Consider the following 5854-nt stretch of genomic DNA (forward strand, 5'->3'; position numbering starts at 1 on the left):
GCCCAATGTTGCCCTCTACAGAATCCACCCCCCAAACCTCCAGGTATTTCCCTCCTTAGAGCTGGCAACCCTACATTCCCCTCAGTGCCTGTTGGTAGGCAACTAAGCTTGGTCCTGTCACCTACTTTGGCCTTTGGGAGAAAACACATTGGGGCCAGTCCTGATACGGTTGCCAACTCCAGATGGGAACTTCCTGGAGATTTGAGGGATGGAGCCTGAAGAGGGTGAGGTTTGAGGAGGGGTGGGACCTCAGACAGGTACACTGCCATAGACTCCACCCACCAAACCAATCAGTCCCACATAGGGAACCATTGTTGCCAATCTCCAGGTGAGGGCTGGAGAGCACTCAGAATTACAACTGCTCTGCAGAAGGGAGGGCAGAAGTCAGCTGAAGTCAAAGGGGCAGATAATGGTAGGTTGATGGTTAGCTGGGAAGGAGATGGGGTTGCCAACTCCACCCTCCAAACCAGCCATTTTGTCCTGGGTAACAATTGCTGCCAATCTCCAGGTGAGGGCTACAGATCACTCACTATTACAACGGCTCTTCAGATAGCAGAGATCAGTTCCTCTGGAGAAAACAGTGGACTCTGTCATTATACCCTGCTGAGGTCACCACAGCAAATTGACACTGTTTGCCCAAAGCCAGAGCACTCCCCCAGAGCCTCTTTCTAGATCTCGTTGTATTGCTTTCACAACGGGCTTTACTGCTAGTTCTTAATAACCATAGGTGGGAGTTCCGCTGTCAAAACCGACTGAACCTGCCCACTCTCCCTACAGATATTAGGACCTTAGTGGGTTACATAAGCAAATAGTTTAGACAAGCCTAGCCCAGCACAATGATGGATAAACCCCCCCTTCAGGTAGCAGAAGTGAGTTAAGGGTATGTGGAAGTTGTACCTTGCGCTTATGGCTCTAGATGCAGCTCTGAATGCCAAGTTGGTTGCAGTGGTTTACCAACCCGTGCCCTGCCAATGGTTAAGCAGGGTGGATGAAAAGAAAGCAGAAAGGAAATGGGGTTTGGGGCAGTCATCCCCTCCCGCCCCAGTTGTTCCTGGGGTTCATAGGCCTTCCAAGAAACAATGTGGGGGTCTACATTAGGAGAAAAAAATGGCAGAAATTGTCTTCCTCCTTGGGTATGAGCCATTGTAGCTAACCATTTGTCTTCTTTTAACTCGGAGGAGGAGGACATCCGTCTCGTCCGGCTGCCCTCGCGCCGAAAGCCACCGGGTCCTGCGGCCTCAGGACCCACCGGAAAGACCACAAGCCGTTCCTCATGCACCAGTTGCGGCGAGGCACATGAGCACAAGTCTTGCCGATTCCGTGACACGACTTGCCACACCTGTGGGAAACAGGGTCACCTCGCTCGCGTCTGCCGGTCAAAGGGAAGCCGGCACCAGCAGCCCCCAACTCAGGCACGCCGCCCCGCCGCCACCCACGAGACGGCAGCAGAGACGTCCGACCTCTACCTCCTCACAGACCGGCCATCCCTACAGGTACTCCACCTCCCCAAGTTAGAGGATACCCCGAAGATCCAGTTAACTGTTCAGATCAAAGGGTCCCCCTGCACAATGGAAGTGGACTCGGGGTCAGCAGTGTCCATCATTTCCGTGGACATGCTACTCAGACTTTGCCCTAAGGGGGGACCCCGCTTACGACCCTCCCATTTGAGTTTGGTGGACTTCCAAAGGAACCCGGTTCCAATCAAGGGGGTGGGGACGTTCCAGGTACAGTTCCAGGGGTTCGAGGTGTCTCCAAGTTGGTGTGTATCAGATTGCAAAGTAATAACGCTAGTCTTTCAAAACTGATAGTACCAAAGGCTCTACTCCTTTGGTAAGTAATGTCAGCACAAACTGCTAATCAACTCAAAATAAAAATCTGTTGCTAAACTCCTATTTTTTTAAAAAACACTAATTGTAAAGTAAAGGGATCAACTCTGCCCTTTTGTTAAGATAATATTTCAGAGAATTTACATACCATCTCCCTTCCATTTGTTATCCTCCACAAGTACAAATATGAACAATTCTTAAAGACTGAAAGTAGCCTATTTCTGTAACTAATTCATCTTTCCTTTACTTGATGATAGGATGGAAGGATATTAACACGGAGCACAAAGTATGAGAGCTATAACAACTCTAGTATGTAATGTTACCAGTGACGTCAGAATAGCTGACAATCCAGACGTGTCTTAACAGCTTTGAAGTGTTAAAATACTATCACTGAAGGAAAGTAGCCATTTTTTAATGGAGCTGAAAAGAGAGAGGTATAAACTGAGGATGTTTATCATTCCAAGTGAATTTACAATGCTGGAGTGCCCTGAAAGAATTTAATGGATAAAATGTGTGCCAGCCTTTCAGATTTGCTACAGAAAGGTTAGTGTTTAAAACTATATGTCCTATATACTTTTTTCTTTGGTGAAAATGTAGTTTTTAGAATCTAACCACATATTGGCCAAATATCATCATGGCAGACATTCTTTTGAAATCCCTTTGGGGGAGGTATTTGCAGGGACAATTTGGAGCAGAGAAATGATGGTTAGAGAAAGGATTAAGCATACCTTCCCTGTCCCCTCTCTACTCTAACCCCCCCCCCACACACACACACAACTTTTTAAAAGTCAGCCTCAGGGCTCAGTGACATGTACTTCAGTATTAAAACGTAATCAGTATGAACAGAGTCCATGTCCAGTTTTCAATTAGAATGAAGCTATTAAGTTAAAAAAACTTAAAAACTATCAAATTGCTGTATTTATATATTAGGTGAAATTTCATGTTGAATATAATGCTTTCAAAATTTAATATGTTCTAAAGGCTTTATTATGTTCAAATGTCATTACCATAACAGCAATATCTTTTTGAGGTTAGAACTTTTTTGAGTCCTCTGTGATTCCCCTAAAATCCATGATTATTTTTTAATTAATTGTATTGTCTTCACACAAGTTACCTCTTTCAGAAGATCACATGCTCATTGTTGATTAGGAAATGAAGCAAAATCTACAAAGCAGTCTTTAAGGTGCCAAAAGATGCTTTTTGTTTTTGCTGCAACAGATTAGCACAGCTCCTTCTATGGAATTTGCAATAAATTTGAAGCACAAGCATGGCATATTAAGTGTAGCTACCAAATGGGAAGTATATGTTTGGTTTATATAAACTGTTACAGGGGACAAAGAGCATGAAAGAACATGAACGTTTACCAGACCCTTCTTAAGGATCAAATGAGGTGAAAGACTGAAGTTGCATACAAAAATAGCTTTCAGAAGTGAATGATTGTGAAACCATCATTGTTTTTGGAACAGCTGTTCATTGTACTTCCCCGTGGTTCCTGACCAAAATAATTTTATGGATTCTTTGTGGACTTCAAAGCTGTATCCTGGAAATTGTAAAACTTTGACTCACAAGTATGACTAGTTTGCAACAATACACATCCATGTTTGATGCCATTTTTATAGGGACCTATTTAATGGTGCAAGTAAAAATGTATTTATTTAGGAGATATCTATGTCTGATTCCCACCTTAATGTAGCCCCTTCCCACCTGATTATACACACACACACACACACACACACACACACAAGAAGGGGAACCCACGGTACGCGGGGGGGGGGAGCTCCACATGGAGGAGGAGAAAGCAGCTGCAGGTAAGACTTCTCTCCCTCGACACCAATGGCGAGGCCTGCGCGGCTCCCAGCTGCCGGGCCTGCTAAGCCTTCTCCCCTGGCACCAATGGCGAGGCCCACGCGGCTCCCACGGGTCCACCAACCCTTCTCCCCCCAGCACCAACAGCAAGGTCCATGCGGCTCCCGCCGGGCCTGCCAAGCCTCCCCCCCCAGCACCAACAGTGAGGTCCACATGGCTCCCAGCCACCGGGCCCACTAAACCTCCCTCACCCCCCAGCACCAATGGCAAGGCTGGTGTGGCTCCCACCGGGCCCGCCAACCCCCCTGGCCCCAATGGCAAGGCCCCCGCGGCTCCCAGCTGTCTGGTCCGTCAAGCTTTCCCCCCCCCCCCCGCAGCAGTGGCAAGATCTGAGCAGCCAGCCTGCCAAGCCTTCTCCCACCTACCCCCTGCTGTGGTGAGGAAGTTCTAAGAGCGTTCTCTGCGCATCTGCAGGGAACGCTCTTTTACTTTTGGGGAGATTTAATTTTAGATTTTTCTGCACATCTAAGTATTGCCCCAAATGTGCAGGAAAATCTCTCTGCCCCCCAAGTGCCCCCAATGTGCAGATTTAGATATCCGCACACAGGGAGCGCCTTGGCTATTACATATGTACAAGAAATGGGACCTGCAATACTCGCGGGGGGAGTATTCCCCATGGTTCCCGGGTGACTCGCCTGCTGAAGCAGCAGGAGCTCCGCGCAGAGGAGGATGCGGCAGGGGCTGCAGGTGAGCCCAGCAGGTGGTCCACTGGGCTTGCAAGGCTTCCCCCCGCCCACCCAATGACAACAGCAACAGCTGTGGTTGAGTCTAGCCACCAGCCCTCCAAGGTTTCTCCCTCACCGCCACCTCGAGCGGCAACAGCGGCGAGCCCTGTGCGGTGTCACGATGCGGGGCTAGGCAGAAGTGAGGCAGTCAGGATACAGTCCGAGGTCAAGAGCTAGTCTCACAAGTTAGCCGGAAAACCAAGTCCAATACACAAAGCAAGAGCGAGGTGGTCAAGGTACAGTCCAAAGTCAAGAGCCAGGCAAGCAGACCAACCAGTAAACCTTGTTTAAAGCACAAACTGGGTTTTCCGGTTTTGGCGCTTTAAACGATGGCAGCATCTCTTGGTTCCTCCGAGAGACAGGTGCCATGAATCGGGAATTGGGAGGGAGCGTGATTGTGCATGCTCCCCCATGAAGCCCATGGACAATGGGATTCTAGCCAGGGGGCTTTGGAGAGCCCTACCTCCAGCCGGCAGCTGGTACAGGGGGGCTACTCTCTGCCCTGATTCCCAGTACTGGATTAAAAGTGACCACCGGGACAAGCATTTGGAGGTTTAGCGATTTTCTCTGCCTGGCGTGATCCCAGGGGACGTCTTAGGACCTGGTGGATCGATTCAAGGATTGATGAGTGAGTTGCCGTTGAAACGAGACACTAAAGCCTAGAAGTGAAGTCCCTCTACTATAAGCGTATAAATGGAGGGGGGGAGGGGACGCCCTATCTCCCGACGTTTTAAGCAAATGCGAAAGCAAGGATGGAGGGACTGATCAAATTGTGGCGATGGACTGTAGCGGAGAGTTTTTCTAAAAGAAAGCTGAGCATTTAAACAGACCTTAGAGACTATGGCATTCTTTCTCGGCTGATGTAAGCATCCCCAAAAGATGGCGAAGAGGGAGGCGAGATCAATGCTTTCTTCAGGAAGTACAGTGGAAAGTTAGGTCACGTGACCTAACCATAGACTGTCTTTAAAGTGAATCGTGAGCCCTCTGGTGGCTAAAGTGAAAAGCGACCTGGATCTGTACTAAAAGCAGCTACACTTTTAAAGGGACAGTGCGTTGATCATAGAGACGTATGAATGGTAAGGAGACTCTAAAGTTTAGTTCTTTGTGGCTGGGTTGGCAAGCTGATAGAAAAGCGGTTTTCTGCAGTAAAGGGCTCGCTACCCCAACTTTATAAGATCTGCTTGCTAAGAGAAAGGCTGGAATCTCCAATGAGCGTGTTGTTACTGCAACAAAAGGAAAGACTCTTTTGATCTAAGATGCTTAAGGAAGCGAAGATTTCCCTGGAAAAAAGGAACTTGGTTTATATCACGAATGGACAGATCCGGACTTATAAAAACTAAAAGATAATTGAAGAAAGAAGATACATCGAAGACGGAAAAAGAAAAACATGTTGTAATGTTCTTACTGAGGAAACATTGGTTTTAAAGATCTTGCCTG

Source organism: Gekko japonicus, unplaced genomic scaffold, assembly GCF_001447785.1.
Source record: "Gekko japonicus isolate JY-2015 unplaced genomic scaffold, Gekko_japonicus_V1.1 scaffold1168, whole genome shotgun sequence".
Classification (NCBI taxonomy): Eukaryota; Metazoa; Chordata; class Lepidosauria; order Squamata; family Gekkonidae; genus Gekko; species Gekko japonicus.